Source organism: Oncorhynchus mykiss, chromosome 25 (genome assembly GCF_057628025.1).
Source record: "Oncorhynchus mykiss isolate SJ-2025 chromosome 25, ASM5762802v1, whole genome shotgun sequence".
In the NCBI taxonomy this organism is placed as follows: domain Eukaryota; kingdom Metazoa; phylum Chordata; class Actinopteri; order Salmoniformes; family Salmonidae; genus Oncorhynchus; species Oncorhynchus mykiss.
In genome coordinates, this window is record NC_143046.1 from 52,765,089 (window position 1) to 52,785,663 (window position 20,575).

General features: G+C 42.7%; 1 long non-coding RNA gene across 1 annotated transcript; it reads left to right on the top strand.

Annotated features, from left to right (window-relative positions):
* The first annotated feature begins 17,300 nt into the window (after positions 1-17,300).
* On the top strand, positions 17,301-18,537 carry LOC149972043 (uncharacterized). The gene is made up of 2 exons (XR_016491881.1): positions 17,301-18,195; positions 18,255-18,537. It is a non-coding gene; the product is annotated as an uncharacterized LOC149972043 (long non-coding RNA).
* Positions 18,538-20,575: the final 2,038 nt, after the last annotated feature.

Below are 20,575 nucleotides of genomic sequence, written 5' to 3' on the forward strand. Positions count from 1 at the left end.
AGCATAATCCTCGCCCAAACAACAGATAATTAATATTCTCTTTTGGCGAAGAAGATACATTGAGAAAGGCATGACGCTGATCTGGGGAGGGAGATGTAAGCAAATTATTGGATTGAGATTAAGAGGAGCCTTTTTTAATGGGTTTGGAGTAATACCCGACATGAATGAATAGAGGGGGAGCGGTCGACAGCAGGCCGACCCATGCTGGCCATGTGTTACCCTGCTGATGCAACAAAGGTCTACTGCTGGGAGAGAGTGCATGCTGCTGTGTGTGTGTGTGTGTGTGTGTGTGTGTGTGTGTGTGTGTGTGTGTGTGTGTGTGTGTGTGTGTGTGTGTGTGTGTGTGTGTGTGTGTTCCAGGCAAAAGCAACATTATTATTATTTATTTTTTGGAACTTAGTCGGGTTTTCAACTTACTGTTGAGAGTTAGAATAGTAGAATACACAAGGTGTAAGTTAGAAATTTGGTTGTGCATTAGAAGTTTCTCTTGTATTGTCAGTCACTGACAGTCACTCAATTAGCCATGTCAGCTAACAATTTTTAGATTGGTAAATTATTCTAGACAGTTATCTAAACTTGTAGTAATCATGGCCAAATACCAATCGGGCACTCAGGGTACGTGCCCAGGGGCCCTGACCTCCAGGGGGGCCCCCCATTTATCGTGTTACTGATATCTGATGGAGAGTGACTAACATGGCATAAGTCATAGCAAAATGTGTAGAATGGCAGGAAATTAGCTTTGAAACGGCAAAAATGTATCTCGCAGCAAAACGATAAACTGAATTCCTTTCTAGTCATCTCTCCTCCTTCCTTGTGGCTTCTTATTATTATTTTGGACTTTATATGGTGGTTGGAAACCAACTTTTGGTGCATTACCACAACCGACTGGAGTGTGGACCTCAGTTTATCTTTCAATCACCCACGTGGGTATATGCTCCTAAAAACCAATGAGGAGATGTCAGATGCCGGACTTGCAGCGCGTTGAGCGTCACAAATAGAACAAAGTTCTATTTTAGCGCCTGGCCACACAGACGCTCGCTAACGCACACAAGCATTGTGGATGCAATGATTGAATAACATGTATGTGGACATTTATTTTGCGACGCGAATGGTGTGGTCAGCATGTTCCCGCTCTACAGCAAGACTTTTAAAAAATATATATATTTCACATTTATTTAACCAGGTAGGCTAGTTGAGAACAAGTTCTAATTTGCAACTGCGACCTGGCCAAGATAAAGCAAAGCAGTGTGACACAGACAACAACACAGAGTTACGCATGGAGTAAACAATAAACGAGCCAGTAACACAATAATCAAGTCAATGACACAGTAGAAAAAACTAAGTGTATATACAGTGTGTGCAAAAGGCATGAGGAGGTAGGCAATAAATAGGCCATAGGAGCGAATAATTACAATTTAGCAGATTAACACTGGAGTGATAAATGAGCAGATGATGTGCAAGTAGAGATACTGGTGTGCAAAAGAGCAGAAAAGTAAATAAAACAAAAACAGTATGGGGACGAGGTAGGTAGATTGGGTGGGCTATTTACAGATAGACTATGTACAGCTGCAGCGATTGGTTAACTGCTCAGATAGTTGATGTTTAAAGTTGGTGAGGGAAATAAAAGTCTCCAACTTCAGCGATTTTGTTGTTATCGTGACCAGTGAACTGAGATAAGGCAGAGCTTTACCTAGCATAGATTTATAGATGACCTGGAGCCAGTGGGTCTGGCGACGAATATGTAATGAGGGCCAGCCGACTAGAGCATACAGGTCGCAGTGGTGGGTGGTATAAGGTGATTTGGTAACAAAACAGATGGCACTGTGATAGACTGTATCCAGTTTGCTGAGTAGAGTGTTGGAAGCTATTTTGTAGATGACATCGCCGAAGTGAAGGATCGGTAGGATAGTCAGTTTTACTAGGGTAAGTCTGGCGGCGTGAGTAAAGGAGGCTTTGTTGCGAAATAGAAAGCCTATTCTAGATTTGATTTTGGATTGGAGATGTTTAATATGAGTATGGAAGGAGAGTTTACAGTCTAGCCAGACACCTAGGTATTTATAGTTGTCCACATTTTCTAGGTCGGAACAGTCCAGGGTGGTGATGCTAGTCGGGCGGGCGGGTGCGGGCAGCGAACGGTTGAAAAGCCTGCATTTGGTTTTACTGGCGTTTAAGAGCAGTTGGAGGCCACGGAAGGAGTGTTGTATGGCATTGAAGCTTGTTTGGAGGTTAGTTAGCACAGTGTCCAAGGAAGGGCCAGAAGTATACAGAATGGTGTCGTCTGCGTAGAGGTGGATCAGGGAATTGCACGCAGCAAGAGCGACATCATTGATATATACCGAGAAAAGAGTCGGCCTGAGAATTGAACCCTGTGGTACCCCCATAGAGACTGCCAGAGGTCCAGACAACATGCCCTCCAATTTGACACACTGAACTCTATCTGAGAAGTAGTTGGTGAACCAGGCGAGGCAGTCATTAGAAAAAAAAAGGCTATTGAGTCTACCGATAAGAATACGGTGATTGACAGAGTCGAAAGCCTTGGCCAGGTCGATGAAGACGGCTGCACAGTACTGTCTTTTATCGATGGCGGTTATGATATCGTTTAGTACCTTGAGCGTGGCTGAGGTGCACCCGTGAACGCCTCGGAAGCCGGATTGCACAGCGGAGAAGGTACGGTGGGATTCGAAATGGTCAGTGATCTGTTTATTAACCTGGCTTTCGAAGACTTTAGATAGGCAGGGCAGGATGGATATACATGTATGTCTGTAACAGTTTGGGTCTAGGGTGTCACCCCTTTTAAAGAGGGGGATGACCGAGGCAGCTTTCCAATCTTTAGGGATCTCGGACGATACGAAAGAGAGGTTGAACAGGCTGGTAATAGTGGTTGCAACAATGGCGGCGGATAGTTTTAGAAAGAGAGGGTCCAGATTGTCTAGCCCAGCTGATTTGTATGGGTTCAGGTTTTGCAGCTCTTTCAGAACATCTGCTGTCTTGATTTGGGTGAAGGAGAAGGTGGGGAGGCTTGGGCGAGTAGCTGCGGGGGAGGCGGAGCAGTTGGCCAGGGTTGGAGTAGCCAGCAGGAAGGCATGGCCAGCCGTTGAGAAATGCTTATTGAAATGTTCAATTATCATGGATTTATCAGTGGTGACCGTGTTACCTAGCCTCAGTGCAGTGGGCAGCTGGGAAGGAGGTGCTCTTGTTCTCCATGGACTTTACAGTGTCCCAAAACTTTTTGGAGTTAGAGCTACAGGATGCAAATTTATGCTTGAAAAAGCTAGCCTTTGCTTTCCTGACTGACTGCGTGTATTGGTTCCTGACTTCCCTGAACAGTTACATATCGTGGGGACTTTTCGATGCTATTGCAGTCCACCATAGGATGTTTTTGTGCTGGTCGAGGGCAGTCAGGTCTGGAGTGAACCAATGGCTATATCTGTTCTTGGTTCTGCATTTTTTGAACGGGGCATGGTGATGGTGAGGAAATTACTTTTTTTAGAATGACCAGGTATCCTGGTCAATATCCTTCCAGGATACCCGGGCCAGGTCAATTAGAAAGGCCTGCTCGAAGAAGTGTTTTAGGGAGCGTTTGACAGTGATGAGGGGTGGTTGTTTGAACGCGGGCCCATAGCGGACACAGGCAGAGGCAGTGATCACTGAGATCCTGATTGAAAACAGCGGAGGTGTATTTGGAGGGCAAGTTGGTCAGGATAATGTCTATGAGGGTGCCCATGTTAACGGATTTAGGTTTGTACCTGGTGGGTTCCTTGGTGATTTGTGTGAGATTGGGGGCATCTAGCTTAGATTGTAGGACTGCCGGGGTGTTAAGCATATCCCAGTTTAGGTCACCTAACAGAACGAACTCTGAAGCTAGATGGGGGGGGGGGGGGGCGATCAATTCCCAAATGGTGTCCAGGGCACAGCTGGGAGCGGAGGGGGGGGTCGATAGCAGGCGGCAACAGTGAGAGACTTATTTCTGAGGAGGTTAATTTTTAAACTTAGAAGTTCAAACTGTATAGGGTATAGAGCTGGAAAGTATGACATAACTTTGCAGGCTCTCTCTGCAGTAGATTGCAACTTCTCCTCCTTTGACAGTTCTATCTTGGCAGAAAATGTTGAACCTGGGTATGGAAATCTCAGAATTGTTGGTGGCCTTCCTAAACCAGGATTCAGACACAGCAAGGACATCAGGGTTGGCGGAGTGTGCTAAAGCAGTCAGTAAAGCAAACTTAGGGAGGAGGCTTCTGATGTTGACATGCATGAAACCAAGATTTTTTCAATCACAGAAGTCAACAAATGAGGGTGCCTGGGGACGCGTAGGGCCTGGGTTTACCTCCACATCGCCCGAGGAACAGAGGGGGAGTAGGATGAGGGTACGACCTATAACCCAACACAACTACACCAATCAGAGAGGAGAGTGAAATACCATGAACTGTTACTGCTTCTACTGTGAGTGCTGAGTATATAGAAACTTGCCAGTGTAGAAAATGCACACTGGACATTTACAGTGTGTGTGTTTGTGCATGCATGATTTGCAGTAGGTGGGTATTAGTGTGTGCACAATTCACAGTACACATACACACAATAATAATAATAATCTACAATATACACAATAGTCCACAATCTGCGACAATTAGATGGACTAGGCACTTACACAGAAAACAATTTGACTGGTCAGTCAAATATACAGTGCCTTGCGAAAGTATTCGGCCCCCTTGAATTTTGCGACCTTTTGCCACATTTCAGGCTTCAAACATAAAGATATAAAACTGTATTTTTTTGTGAAGAATCAACAACAAGTGGGACACAATCATGAAGTGGAACGACATTTATTGGATATTTCAAACCTTTTTAACAAATCAAAAACTGAAAAATTGGGCGTGCAAAATTATTCAGCCCCTTTACTTTCAGTGCAGCAAACTCTCTCCAGAAGTTCAGTGAGGATCTCTGAATGATCCAATGTTGACCTAAATGACTAATGATGATAAATACAATCCACCTGTGTGTAATCAAGTCTCCGTATAAATGCACCTGCACTGTGATAGTCTCAGAGGTCCGTCAAAAGCGCAGAGAGCATCATGAAGAACAAGGAACACACCAGGCAGGTCCGAGATACTGTTGTGAAGTAGTTTAAAGACGGATTTGGATACAAAAATATTTCCCAAGCTTTAAACATCCCAAGGAGCACTGTGCAAGCGATAATATTGAAATGGAAGGAGTATCAGACCACTGCAAATCTATCAAGACCTGGCCGTCCCTCTAAACTTTCAGCTCATACAAGGAGAAGACTGATCAGCCAAGAGGCCCATGATCACTCTGGATGAACTGCAGAGATCTACAGCTGAGGTGGGAGACTCTGTCCATAGGACAACGATCAGTCGTATATTGCACAAATCTGGCCTTTTATGGAAGAGTGGCAAGAAGAAAGCCATTTCTTAAAGATATCCATAAAAAGTGTCGTTTAAAGTTTGCCACAAGCCACCTGGAAGACACACCAAACATGTGGAAGAAGGTGCTCTGGTCAGATGAAACCAAAATTGAACTTTTTGGCAACAATGCAAAACGTTATGTTTGGCGTAAAAGCAACACAGCTCATCACCCTGAACACACCATCCCCACTGTCAAACATGGTGGTGGCAGCATCATGGTTTGGGCCTGCTTTTCTTCAGCAGGGACAGGGAAGATGGTTAAAATTGATGGGAAGATGGATGGAGCCAAATACAGGACCATTCTGGAAGAAAACCTGATGGAGTCTGCAAAAGACCTGAGACTGGGACGGAGATTTGTCTTCCAACAAGACAATGATCCAAAACAAAAAGCAAAATCTACAATGGAATGGTTCAAAAATAAACATATCCAGGTGTTAGAATGGCCAAGTCAAAGTCCAGACCTGAATCCAATCGAGAATCTGTGGAAAGAACTGAAAACTGCTGTTCACAAATGTTCTCCATCCAACCTCACTGAGCTCGAGCTGTTTTGCAAGGAGGAATGGGAAAAAATGTCAGTCTCTCGATGTGCAAAACTGATAGAGACATACCCCAAGCGACTTACAGCTGTAATCGCAGCAAAAGGTGGCGCTACAAAGTATTAACTTAAGGGGGCTGAATAATTTTGCACGCCCAATTTTTCAGTTTTTGATTTGTTAAAAAAGTTTGAAATATCCAATAAATGTCGTTCCACTTCATGATTGTGTCCCACTTGTTGTTGATTCTTCACAAAAAAATACAGTTTTATATGTTTATGTTTGAAGCCTGAAATGTGGCAAAAGGTTGCAAAGTTCAAGGGGGCCGAATACTTTCGCAAGGCACTGTACATGAAAGTTGCTTTGATGATGAGAACATGCTGTTAGACTGAGGCCGCTTCCATGAACAACTTCCAGGATATAATCACTACCACTTGGTGAGGTAAGCATAGGGCTAACGTCTGCCATGTTATCATCTTATGTGACCAGCTACAATTTAACGTTCTGTCACGTGAAAGTAAATCATAGATTGTAATTGGCTGATACGCATTTTGAGCTTGAAAAACACCATTTTAAAAATGGTTGCTTATGTTTGCAAGAATGGCCTGTTTTTAACCTTTTTAATTTATTATTTTCATTTTCAGTTTGTACTCAGACACTTGTATCTGTACCAAACGTTTGTTTGTGTTGCCATGAAACAAAGTACATTCTTCACTCAGTTTTTCATAACGTTGCAACTTCTGCATGCTTTTCATCCTGCTAAGCAAAATACATGCTATCAACGATGCATCACTTGTACCTATTTTTCTTCTCTGCGTGTTCAACTCTAAAGTACATACGAATGCAGATACCATGTACAGTGCATTTGAAAAGTATTCAGACCCCTTTCCTTTTTCCACATTTTGTTACAGCCTTTTTCTAAAATGGATTAAATTAAACATTTTTCTCATCAATATACACACAATACCCTATGTCAAAGAGAAAACAGTTTTTATTTTTATTTTAGCAAATGTATTACAAATAAAAAAACATGAATACCTTATTTACATAAGTATTCAGACCCCTTGCTATGAGACTCGAAATTGTGCTCGGGTGCATCCTGTTTCCATTGATAATCCTTGAGATGTTTCTACAACTTGATTGGAGTCCACCTGTGGTAAATTAAAATAGATTGGACATGGTTTGGAAAGGAACACAGTTGACAGTGCATGCCAGAGCAACAACCAAGCCATGAGGTCGAAGGAATTGTCTGTAGTACTCCGAGGCAGGATTGTGTCGAGGCACAGATCTGGGGAAGGGTACCAAAAAAAATTCTGCAGCATTGAAGGTACCCAAGAACACAGTGGCCTTCATCATTATTAAATGGAAGTAGTTTGGAACCACCAATACTCTTCCTAGAGCTGTCCGCCTGCCCAAACTAAGCAATCGGGGAGAAGGGTCATCGTCAGAGAGGTGACTAAGAATCCGATGGTCACTCTGACAGAGCTCTAGAGTTCCTCTGTGGAGATGAGAGAACCTTCCAGAAGGACAACCATCTCTGCAGCACTCCACCAATCAGGCCTTTATGGTAGACTGGCCCAACAGAAGCCCCTCATTAAACGGCACATGACAGTCAGCTCAGCTCAGAGTTTGCCAAAAGGCACCTAAAGGATTCTCATACCATGAGAAACAAGATTCTCTGGTCTGATGAAACCAAGATTGAACTATTTGGCCTGAATGCCAAGCGTCACGACTGTAGGAAACCTGGCACCCTCCCTACGGTGAAGCATGGCGGTGGTAGCATCATGCTGTGGGGATGTTTTTCTGTGGCAGGGACTGGGAAACTAGTCAGGATCAATGAAAAGACGAACGGAGCAAAGTACAGAGAGATACATGATGAAAACCTGCTCCAGAGAAATCAGGACTGGGGCGAAGCTTCACCTTCCAACAGGACAATGACCACAATCACACAGCCAAGACAACGCAAGAGTGGCTTGGGGACAAATCTCTGAATGTCCTTGAGCGGCCCAGCCAGCGCCTGGACTTGAACCCGATCTAACATCTCTGAAGAGACCTGAAAATAGCTGTGCAGCGATGCTCCCCATCCAACCTGGCATGAGAGTATCTACAGAGAAGAATGGGAGAAACTCCCCAAATACAAGTGTGCCAAGCTTGTAGCATCATACACAAAAAGACTCGAGACTGTAACCACTGCCATAAGTTCTTTAAAAAAAAGTACTGAGTAAAGGGAATACTTCTGTAAATGTGATATTTTAGACATTTGCAACAATTTAAAAAAAAAAATGTTTTGCTTTGTCATTCTGGGGTATTGTGTGTTCAGTAGATTTATGAGGAAAAAACTATTTAATCCATTTCAGAGTAAGGCTGTAACGTAACAAAATGTGGAAAGAGTCGAGGGGTCTGAATACTTGCCGAATGCTTTGTACAGTGCCTTCAAAAAGTATTCATACCCCTCGACTTATTCCACATTTTGTTACGTTACAGCCTGAATTCAAAATTGATTATCTTTTTTTTTTTTATTCACCGAACTACACACAATACTCCATAATGACAGTGAAAACATGTTTTGGATTTTTTTGTTAATAAAAAAAAAAATGAAATATACTTTGTAGAAACACCTTTGGCAGCGATTACAGTTAAGTCTTTCTGGGTAAGTCTCTAAGAGCTTTCCACACCTGGATTGCGCAACTTATTTGCCCATTATTCCTTTCCAAATTCTTCAAGCTCTCTCAAATAGGTTGTTGATCATGGAAAACCAGTTGTTGATCATTGCTAGACAACCATTTTCAGGTCTTGCCATAAAAGTCAAAAGTGTAACTCGGCCACTCAGGAACATTCACTGTCTTCTTGGTAAGCAACTAAATTGTAGATTTGGCCTTGTGTTTAAGGTTGTCGTGCTGAAAAGGAGAATTCATCTCTGTGTCTGGGGAAAGCAGACTGAACCAGGTTTTCCTCTAGGATTTTGCCTGTGCATAGCTCCATTCAGTTTTGTTGTCATTCTGAAAAACTCCCCAGTCTTTAAAAATGACAAGCATACCCATGACATGATGCAGCGACCACTATGCTTGAAAATAGGAGGAGAAGTACTCAGAAATGTGTGGATTTTTGGGATTTGCCACAAACATAACACTTTTTATTCAGGACAAATGTAAATTGCTTTGCAGTATTATTTGAGTGCCTTGTTGCAAACAGGACGCATGTTGAAATGTTTTATTATGTACACTTAGAAAAAAAGAGTTCTAAATGGGATCTTCGACTGTCCCAAACTTCTTTGGCTGTCCTCTGTGGAAAGGGTTATACATGGAACCAAAAATGATTCATTTTCATGTTAAACACTATTATTGCTATCCATGCAACTTATGTGACTTGATAAGCAATAAAGAGGTTGAATAATTGACTCAAGACATTTCAGCTTTGAATTTTTTATGAATTTGTAAACATTTAAAAAAAACATAATTCCACTTTGACATTGAGTATTATGTTTAAGCCAGTAACAAAAAAAGATGTCTGTAACACAACAAAATGTGGAAAAGATCAAAGGACACATGTATGGCATACTGCATAATGGAATAACGGACTGGTTAAATGATCTTCCATCTCCCCACTGCTACACCTATACCCCTTTCACAGTATCAGGCGAATCTGGGGCGTTTCTACGTCCCCACCACTGACTGAGAGACTCAAACTCCCCTTTCCGCTGTCCCCACCTTGAATTTCCAATAGGATGCCTGACGGGGCCCTGGAGAAAGAGTGAGCTGAGCCATGGTAATAGGATGGGGAGAAAGCCCTCAGTAGTCTTGGGTGAGAGAACTCTAAACCACTTATTACTCATTCCGTGTTGTAGGCCTACTGACCTTAAAACATTTTCCAAAAATCACAAAAATAGGACTCAATCCAAAACTTCTTGCTTCCCTTGGTTTCCCTCAGGAACTTAGACAGTTTCACTTTAAAATATCTCCCACCTCACTGCTGTATGCTGAGTTGAGCAGTCTGACAAAGAGGCCTCTTCATCCTCCTCCCCCTCTGACTCCCCTTCCTCCTCCATTGGCACGGTAACCTCCTCCCTCTCCCTCGTACACTTCCCCTGTGCCAACAACCCCCCCCCGCTCTGGATCTAGAGAGGGAGACAGCAGGCCGACCCATGCTGGCCATGTGTTGCCTTGACGATGCAACTAAGGTGTGTGCGTTTGTGCATGTGTGTTGCAGTGGGTGGGTATTTGTGTGTGCACAATTCACAGTAGACAGTTTTTTGTTGAGATCTATATGTATTCATTCTTTAATTTATTATTTTCATTTTCAGCTTGACCTCTGACACTTATCTGTTTGTATTGTCATGAAACATCAAAGTACATTCTTCACTCAGTATTTCATAACCTTGGAATATCTAAATGCTTCTCATCCTGTTCACGAAAACACTTACTATCAACAATACATAATTGTTTGTTTTGTATACCCTGCATGCTCAATTCTGAAGTGTATACGAATACAGACATGTATTCAGCATCACTATGTCAAGGGAATATACTACTCCTAACAAATATCTACACACAGTCCATTTCAGGATGTTATGTATCCCTGGGAATAAATCAGAATTCATCTAAACATAACAGTTTTGAAAACATAGCTAGTCCAAAAAAAAAAAAAAGTGGTCACTTGGCACAACTGGGTTAAGTTGAGCCACCTTGGGGTAAGTGGGTAGTGTTGTCCTGAGAGCAGCATGGTCACCGGTGATTCAGTATTCGACGTCCATCCGTGTCTGAGGATGTTGGGAGATGGCGTTTAAACCAACCACTAAGGGCAACAGTGAGCGCTGTTACCTTCAATTATGTTTTTGGTTTTGCTAGGGCTTTGTGAACGGAGATGGTGGATGGGCGTAAGCATCCGATTCCAAATGTTGCAAGTTCAAATCGAGCGACAGAAAGTTGAGATTTTTTGTTTTAAGCCCATCCCAAACCTTAACCTTAAAAAGTCAGAGTAAATGCCTAAACTTAACCTTTAAAACACTTCTTAATGTAACGTTTGCAACAACTTCGAAATTTGACGTTTGAAACATGGATGAACATCTAATTCTGACGTGTGACAGAGCTAGTTGCTGTGAGTGGGTGACGGTGCTGGTAGGTCAAAGTTTAATTCATGAAATGGGGGTGTGGTATGTTATATATCTTAAAATGTATGCCTTCATTCAGATATAGATCTATCTGTTCAATATTACTTACCCTTCCATTTCTTGACCAGTTGTCTGGGACTGGAGGTTGTTTCGATGTGCCAATTCGTAGGCAAGTTCAGGGCCGGCGTTATGGAAAAAGAGGGAGGTGTTCAAGTTCCAGGGTCCCGAGCTTGGTGACGAGCTTGGAAATGACTATGGTGTTGAAAGCTGAGCTATATTCTAGGAACAGCATTCTCACAGTTGTTTCCCGTGTTGTCCAGGTGGGAGAGGGCAGTGTCAAGTGCAATTGAGATTGCGTCATCTGTGGATCTATTGGGGCGTTATGTGAATTGGAGTGGGTTCAGGGTGTCTTGGATGATGTGTGTCCCCAGCTAGCATATTTGGTTTCTTGGATGTTGTAGGAACGACCATTTTTGGTTTCCCAATGCTTCTTAAAACAAAGCCATAAGTTTCCTGGGAACATTCATTTAAGTCTATTCAAGCAGACCCCATTTCAAAGGAAACAAGCACTCATTAAGATCAGGTCTGGCCAATTAGTGGGCACGGCCCACACACCTGAACACACTTAACAAGATGGAGAATGGAGAGTTTTGTTGACGCTGCGAACAAAATGTATATGTATATAAGAACATGACTTTAAATACAACATTGAGGAAACGTTATGCTTACGTACTGAAATTCCCACAGAAGAGTGTTGTTTCTTAACGTTTTCCAAATGGTCTGAGAACATGACTTTAAATAGAACCACGAGGAAACCTGCAAAAAAAACGTTATGCTGAAGTATTGAAATTCCCACAGAATATTCTTCTCGGAACAATTTGAGAACATTACTTTAAATAGAACCATGGAAATGTTATTCTGAAGTATTAAAATCCCCACCGACGAAACATATGGTTCTCAGAAGAGTATGTGCTCTCCGGGCCATGACCACCCTTTCAAAGCACTTCATAATTACATATATGAGTGCTACATGGTGATAGTCATCTAGGCAGGTTACCTTGGAGTTCTTGGGAACAGGGACAATGGTGGTCAGCTTGAAACATGTTAGGATTACCAACTGGGACAAGGAGAGATTGAAAATGTCTGTGAAGACACTTGCCAGCTGGTCTGCCCATGCTCAGAAAACACTCCCTGGTATTCCGTCTGGCCTGGCACATCGGCCACGGGGAGCGAGATCACATAGTCATCTGAAACAGGGGCTTGTTTTCCTCGAAGCAAGCATAAAAGGCATTTAACTCATTTGGGAGTTATGCGTCACTGGGCATCTATGCACTTAATGAAGCCTGTGACTGATGTGGTAAACTCCTCAACATATCCCAGTCTATACTAGCAAAACAGTCTTGTAGCCTTGCGTCTGCTTTATCAGACCACTCCGGTATTGAGCGTGTCACTGGTACTTCCTGTTTGAGCTTTCGTTTGTAAACAGGTAGCCGGAAGATAGTCATGGTCTTATTTGCCGAAAGGAGGACGGGGGCGGAACTTGTATGTGTTCAGTGGGTAGAATAAAAGTTAGCCCCACCCCTGTGGCGCAGGAGACGTGTTTGTAGAAGTGAAGTAGAACGGTTATGTCTCCCTGCTTTAAATCTCCTCACCCACCAAAAACGCTGCCTCTGGGTGTGCGTTTTCATGTTCATGGTCCCATACAGTTTGGCACTCAAGTGTTGTTGGCTTGTGGAGGGATGTAGACAGCCGTGATAATTATGGAGAAGAACTTTCTTGGTAGATAAAAAGGTCTACAGCTTACCATGGGGTATTCTATATCAGGTGAACAAAAGCTCAAGATTTCCTTCACACTTGAAGCAGAGCACCAGTTGTTGTTTATGAAGAGGCACACACCTCCCCCTTTGGACTTGCCTGAGGCTGCTGTCGTCCGATCATGCCTGCATGGAGAAACCACTGAGTTCTATCTTCATAGATAGAGCCAGCAAAGTTTCTGCAAGTCATATGATATTGCAGTTTTTCCAAGTCTCTCCGATAGGTGACTCTCGAACGAAGCTCATCCATCTTATTCTCGAGTGACTGGACCTTTTCCAATAAAACTTAGGGGAGTGCGGGTCGATTTTCTCACAAGGAAGCCAGACCGTCTACCGCATCTACGCCTGTAGCGTTTTGGTAGCCCATAAAACAAAGGAACAGTGTCCGGTGTGAAGGGAACAGCTGAGTTGGAGTTGAAGTCGAAATCAAGGTTAGTAACTATTGATCTGATGTCCAAAAGCGCTTGGAAGTCATGTGTAATAATAGTATTTCTGTAAAAAAAAAGTAAAAGAAAAACATGAAAAAAAGTTGGGTGGGAACTCATAACATTTCGGCCTTCTCCATCGGCGCCAGGCTTTTATAGTCCAGATGGTCCAACGTTAAGCCATATTCGGAATAGGGTGTTATTTCCGACATGCCCCAAGTTGTTCTGTCTAGCGGCTAGTCTATCTTATGGCCTAGCTGAAGTGTGAGCGATGGGACAGGTTTTTGTTACTGGGTGTCGGCAACGTCAGCGGCTGAGCTCGCCGTGTTATCGTGTGTCTCTCTGCTGACTGCAGCAATGACTCAGAGGGACCCCGCCGCGCTACGTCGTGATTTAGCACGGGATGTAAATCTGACAGGAAAGATTTATCGGAGACAAAAGCGCGTCTTAATGTTTACACCCGCTGCGCCAAGATTAATTACACCCAAAGAAGAAGTACACATCCAGGGAAAATGTAGGGTTGGAAGGAAAACAAAAGGGTTGTACATCCACGTTAATGCGGAAACTAGGGCCTTTTCTAATTTGGGCAAAAGTCTGTGCTCTGCCCTCTCTCCTCCTTTACCTGGAAACCAATAAGTGGTGGAGGAGTGTTCATTTGTTTTTATAATTGTATACATTTATTTGGGGATTCCAGCCTGTAAACTCCATTTGCCTGATGACGCGCAATTGGAGGAGAGTAATTTCATATAAGCACATTGTCCTTCACGTTCCCTCGCCGCCCCTTCTCGATTACCTTTGACCTCTTTCAAAAGGATGCCAGAGAGGACGGAGGACGCAGGAGTTGAGCAAATCCAATTGAGAAAAGGCCCATCTCCACTTGATGTGACACAGTGTTAATTGTGGAGAGGCTGATTAGCGCCGCACTGCCCTTTTCACCATGGCAACCCACTTTATCCTAGCCAAGCCAAAATCCCCCCTGGATATGTCACTGGAGCCTCAGATGTCATGGAATATGTACTATAACTATCTCATGATTCACCTGAATGTGGGATGCTAAATCTTATTAGTAAGAAATATTGGAGTAAATATTACTTGAGTGAAATTGGTAACACAACAAATGCGTAGGTGTGATTGTTTATTTGACAAAAGAACATTCGTGGTGATCTTCATATTCCATGTGGAATCTACTTTTGGACTGCTGTGGGAGGGCTGTTCTCCTATATACTGTAGATGGTGTGAAATGTGTGTGAATGAGAGAGGGGCAGAGTGCATGGAGACAGGTGTATTAAATTGGATCAGCTCTCTCGCGCTCACTGAGATCAGCCATTCAGTTACTGTGTAGACAAGCAGTAAATATAAAGGTCACTTGGCTGGCATCTAGACAAGGTTGAAATGAGCAGACCAGCAAATAAAAAAATGGGAGGGGGTGAGGTGATTGCGGAGTTGCATTGGGCTGGTCTCATCTGAAGTAACTGAGCTTGATTAAAGTGTCGCTCCTGTGAGGGACAAAGCCCTCCACCCACCTGTTCGGGTTAACTATCGCTCACTAGTTAGCATTAGCACACAGTCGGCCTATCCTTTCTACAGCTACCCCAATCAGTCAACCCCTGGAACAATAAGCATTTGTGAGCAGGCCCAACCCATGACGACATTGGATCATCATGGAAAACTGATCAACATAAGGGCATTTCTTTTTTTTTTAAGTCTGTGTTAGCTGTGTCTTTGTAAATCGCTGTTGATCCATCAACTGCTAACAGTAAAATGTGATTGTTTGATCGGTTAGCATTACCATCACATATAGGTGTCATTCAGAAGTGATGCATAAATACATTGATCTTATCTGGAAATATAAATGGTATATTATTTACTATACTTTATTATCTAACCATCACAAAGCAGTGGTACTTTTTTTGGATGGACAAAACAAAGCATGGTATTAATAAAGGAAGTAGGCTACATCTAAATTATACTTTTGGTCATGTAGTGTATGTGGACACCTGCTCGAACATCTCATTCCAAAATCATGGGTATTAATATGGAGTTGTCCTCCTTTTTTCAACTCTTCTGGGATGGCTTTCCACTAGGATGTTGGAATATTGCTGCGGGGACTTGCTTGCTTCCATTCAGCCACAAGAGCATTTGTGAGGTCGGCACTGACGTTGGGCGATTAGGCCTGGCTTGCAGTCGGCGTTCCAATTTATCACAAAGGTGTTCGATGGGGTTGAGGTCAGGGCTCTGTGCAGACCAGTTCTTCCCCACCGATCTCGTCAAACCATGCTGACACAGGAAAGCACCTTCCCCAAACTGTTGCCACAAAGTTGGAAGAATGTTATTGTATGCTGTAGCATTAAGATTTCCCTTCACTGGAACTAAGAGGCCTAGCCTGAACCATGAAAAACCAGGCCATTATTCCTCCTACACCAAACTTTACAGTTGGCACTATGCATTGGGGCAGGTAGTGTTCTCCTGGCATCTGCCAAACACAGATTAGGCCATCGGACTGCCAAATGGTGAAGAGTGATTCATCACTCCAGAGAACGTTTCTACTGCTCCAGAGTCTTAAGATCATTGTGCACAATGTTGGCTGGAGTGGTGTAAAGCTAGCTGCCATTGTGTACGGTGATCTTAAACTTCATGAAGTTCCCGACAAACAGCTCTTGTTCCGATGACAGAAACGCGCTACGCACTTCAGTACTCGGCCGTCCTGTTTTGTGAGCTTGTGTGGCCTTCCACTTTGCTGCTGAGCCATTGTTGCTTCCAGATGTTTCCACTTCACAATAACAGCAATTACAGTTGACCAGGGCAGCTCCAGCTGGGCAGAAATTTGATGAACTGACTTGTTGGAAAGGTGGCATCCTATGACGGTGCCACATTGATAGTCACTGAGCTCTTCAGTAAGGCCATTCTACTGCAATTGTTTGTCTATGGAGATTGCATGGCTGTGTGTTCGATTTTATGTACCTGTCAGCAACAGGTGTCGCTGAAATAGACAAATCTACTAATTTGAAGGGGTGGCCACATACTTTTGTACATATAGTGTTTCACATACATGATACAAAAGTTACGTTACAGGCCGACATGATTCTGCGTGAATGAAACTCATAGCTTTGACCGTTTTCTCAGTAACAATTGAAACACCTACATCCACACTCACTACAGCTGCTAGATTGTGTCACAAGGCCCACGTTCCCAGAGAACTAGAGGGTTTCATTCATCAAACTGGACTTGAAACCCACAACAACTGTGTACTCAACAACTGTGAAACAACTCTCTCTCACAGCTAAAAAAAAAAACTGCTGCACTGTTGATGAATGCCCCACATTCATTCCACAGAAACCGGGATCATCTGTCACTCCTGACGCAACCCTTCCCCTCTACCCCCTTCCCTCTGATTGTACTCCCAGCTGGTCCCGACAACTGCTTCTTTGATGCATCTTACCAGCAACCAACCCGCACCCCCCTTTCTGCAAGACACATAAGTCACTTCAACAAGCCCCGCCATGAGACAACTCCCCACTGCCCTATTAAAGAGCTCCATCTCCATCCTTTTCTACAGAGATTGCTTCTAGCTCCAATCCTTTAAATTTAGCCCGTATACATACTTACTTCCCATTGTCCATTTGTCCAAATGAGTCTAATTGAGTGGCCCTTTAAAAAAATGTTTTGGTCTAATGAAGGTTAAAAGGAACACCGCACTGTTTTAATTGACTTTACAATAGTACAAGGCTGCTGCCAGCATGATAAGCAGTGGGCCCTGATAACCTGCTAGCGCATAGTAATGACTAATCAAAAGCCTCATGGGGACATACACCAACTCTAATATGTCAATGGGCTATACTTGCAATGTTTCATAAAGGCGCTCAACACAATATGTCAATTACCCAGACAGGTAGAAATAGCATCATGACTACAAAGGCAAACTCCAAAGGCTTACGGCACATTTAGTCTAAATGCCCATCTCAATCAGTAGCAAGTGGGTCGCTATGCTTTTAGTCAGTGGTCAGGGTGGGATCACTGATTTCTGTACTGATGATGGTTAATTCATGGCACAGAAAATACAACTCAGTAAAATATATGCATGATTGGAATTGCCGTTGTGTTGGACTTGATAACTATCGAAAGTCGGAACGCATTAGGGTTATGAGAAGATGAGTATCCATTTTTCAATGTTATATTCTGTCATGAAACACAATCAGAAGAAAAGCCATTAAACCCGAGTCGCACCACACAGTAGAGGCAGTTCAAATGTAAAAACTACTGTGGTCGGAAAGGATTTTTTGATCGATTGATTTGACCTTCAAAATGCCACCTATGGAACTTAATGTAAATTGACCCTTTCCAAATGTCAACACCTCCATTTCCAGACTTCTTGCTTCGAGAGATTATACTTTTGTATGTCATTTGTGTTCCTGTGTGCTAAACGTACCTTGAAATGCTGGCCCAGAATTCCAGGATGACATCGGCAGAGCAGAAAGAAGGCAGACGGCTAGGTAGAGCAGTCAAAAGGCCATTTGTAAATGCGGTACTTTATTGCACACATGACATCTTCCATTTTTGGTGTGAGCAACATACCTGCCAATACATGTTTTATATCCTACTTAGATTCCCATTATAGTCCTCAAACAAAACAAAAAAGGTAACAAAAACAAACTACTTCACAAAATCGTACAACTCCACAAAACAAAATCGCAGATTTAGTGCACCCTTATTTGACCAAGGAACGTCTATGGTAGATCACTTAGATTTTTTTATTTAGATTTTTTTTATTCTTAGTTTTCAATGCACAGTGGTGACAAACAAAACAGAAGAAAAAAACTCCAGTGGGGCCGTCATTACAATTCTTGGTAGCATTGCCCTTTAATCCCAAATGCTACATCATTGAGACCACGTTAATTGGTTGACTTGCCATCGGAATGTAGAAAGAAAAAAAAGATACTTGACAATACAGGCAAAAGGTAGTACTTAGAGACCAGGTCTAACACAGGGCATTACAATTCAGACCACATATGACTACTTCCCTTCACAGCGATTATATGAATATTGTAGTCCAGAGAAAGGGAAGGGTTAGAACGATGTAGGCCTTTACTTCGTGCAAACTAATCCAGAGTTGCAGCCATTAAAACATGATTTAAATGGGGGAGAAATATATTTAAAAAAACAAAATCGATAGTCAAATATTCTAGTTTAATAGCACACAAAAACTAGCAATCTACAGTGTGCAGGAATTTAGTTTTTGTGCTCAACAAAAAGGCATTGGGCTAGAGAGATAGTAGTAATTGGTACTTCAAAGTAGAAGTGCATACATACATACATACATACATAGGCACTTATTTCCAGGTGCAATCTGCCGGGCAGTGTTTGCAATGCATTGTGCACCAGACAAATAACATGCCACTTGCCAAATTATTTTTATCCGCTCAACTCCGGAAACAAGCCAATACAAGAGAAAAATAAAAGCATCACTTACACTTCAGACAGCATCAAGATACCCACAGCTAAAAGATGGATTCCAGTTATGGCAATTTTTTTGTGGCACAGAGTAAGGTTCTAAGACCCAACAAGAACTACTTAAACATTGCTCCTAATATAAATATGCCACATTTTTTGATTGACAATCTCTTTACTCGCCTGTTTGGTATGCCGAAATGATGGAATTAGGTGGTTAATGCCGAAGTTGTTTGTGCAGAAACACTTTGAAATCTTGGAGGCAACAGAGTGGGTTAAAGTATAGTCATCAAAAGAGATTAATAAAGTTAATCTTGGCTCGTGTGTCAGTCTGAACATCTAAAATTAGTGAAGAGCACAAACAAGAGGAAAGAACTGCGGGAGAACACCCAGACAGAAATGAGACGTTAGTACTCTGCGTAGTCGGATTTCAAAGCGACAAATAAAAGCTAACATCTATTCCTGAAGAATTCATCAAATTTAACCCCAAAGTGTTTGCATTGTCAACACCTAAGATTACACTTTTGGGAAAAGGCAGAATACTTTGCATCAGCATTATGGGTACTCCCTTCTAGTATTATGTCATGTCTGATCTAGTCTATGAATCTACAATTCACACTGGTAATACCCAACAATGGTCAAAAGGCACAATTACCCTAATAAAGCAAACTAATGAGTTTACCCTATGGAGAATGGCTGGTGCCGAGTGAGACAGCCCTATGCAAGCATGTTATTTTTATATTAATGCATAGCCTTTTCAAGGATTGTATAGTGACTCTATGCATCAGATGACAGTCCAATTAAACAGTCGCATGCAGGAACAGTTCAGTTTGAATGGGTCGTAATAACACGTTTTAAGTTTTATGAATACGTGTATTCGTATCTCCTGCTCTACAGTGTGTATATATAAATATATACACACAGTAACAGTCAAAAGTCTGAACACCCCTACTCATTAAAGGGTTTCTTTATTTTCACTATTTTCTACATTGTAGAATAGTGAAGATACCAAGTGTCTGTGTAAAATAAATATATATTTTACATTTGAGATTCTTCAAAGTAGCCACCCTTTGCCTTGACTGCTTTGCACACTTGGCATTCTCTCAACCAGTTTCAACTGGAATGCTTTTCCAACAGTCTTGCAGGAGTTCCCACATATATTGAGCACTTGCTGGCTGCTCTTCCTTCACTCTGTGGTCCAACTCACCCCAAACCATCTCAATTGGGTTGAGGTCAGGTGATTGTGGAGGCCAGATCTGATGCAGCACTCCATCACGCTCCTTGGTCAAATAGCCCTTACACAACCTGGAGGTGTGTTGGGTCATTGTCCTGTTGGAAAACAAATGACAGTGGGGCTAAGCACAAACCAGATGGGATGCCGTATAGCTGCAGAAGCCATGCTGGTTAAGTGTGCCTTGAATTCTAAATGTGTCACCAGCAAAGCACCATCACACCTCCTCCATGCTTCATGATGGGAACCACACATGCAGAGATCATCCGTTCACCTACTCAGCATCACAAAGACATGGTGTTTGGAACCAAAAATCTCAAATTTGGACTCCTCAGACAGATTTCCACTGGTCTAATGTCCATTGCTCATGTTTCTTGGCCCTACTTATTGGTGTCATTTTGTGGTGGTTTCTTTGCAGCAATTCGACTGAAGGCCTGATTCACGCAGTCTCTTCTGAACAGTTGATGTTGAGATGTGTCTGTTACTTGAACTCTGAAGAATTTATTAGGGCTGCAATTTCTGAGGCTGGTTACTCCTGCGCAGCAGATGTGACTCAGACTTCATTTCCTGTGGTGGTCCTCATGAGAGCCGGTTTCATCA